A 389-nucleotide genomic window follows, 5' to 3' on the forward strand; every position below is an offset into this window, starting at 1 on the left:
GCCAGCCCAGCTGGGGCTGAGTCAGCTCCATGCAGCTGGGTGCGGGCACTGGCGGGCCCTTACCATGGCAGGGGATGCCCGGGTGGAGGGTGACATGGCTGGGAGCAGAGCCAGACGTGTCTTGGGTGCGCAGAGCCCTGTTGCTGTCCCGGCTGCAGTGTCTGGCTGCCCTCGGGGCCTGGCCGGTGCTGTCTAGCCGGGCTCCTGGCCACGCTGGTTATATAGCCTGCACAGGTGATGAACACACCTGGAAACTCCAAGCATTGCATCTCTTCCTCCTGCCCTGGGGAGATTTCCCAGCAGACTTCCTTCTGTGTGGCCGCTCTGTTTCTTTTCCTGCTGCCATTAATCATTTCCCTGGTGCATTTGAGATGGGGATTAGTAAGCAA

This window comes from Gavialis gangeticus, unplaced genomic scaffold (assembly GCF_001723915.1).
Source record: "Gavialis gangeticus isolate Ggan-Ray unplaced genomic scaffold, GavGan_comp1, whole genome shotgun sequence".
In the NCBI taxonomy this organism is placed as follows: domain Eukaryota; kingdom Metazoa; phylum Chordata; order Crocodylia; family Gavialidae; genus Gavialis; species Gavialis gangeticus.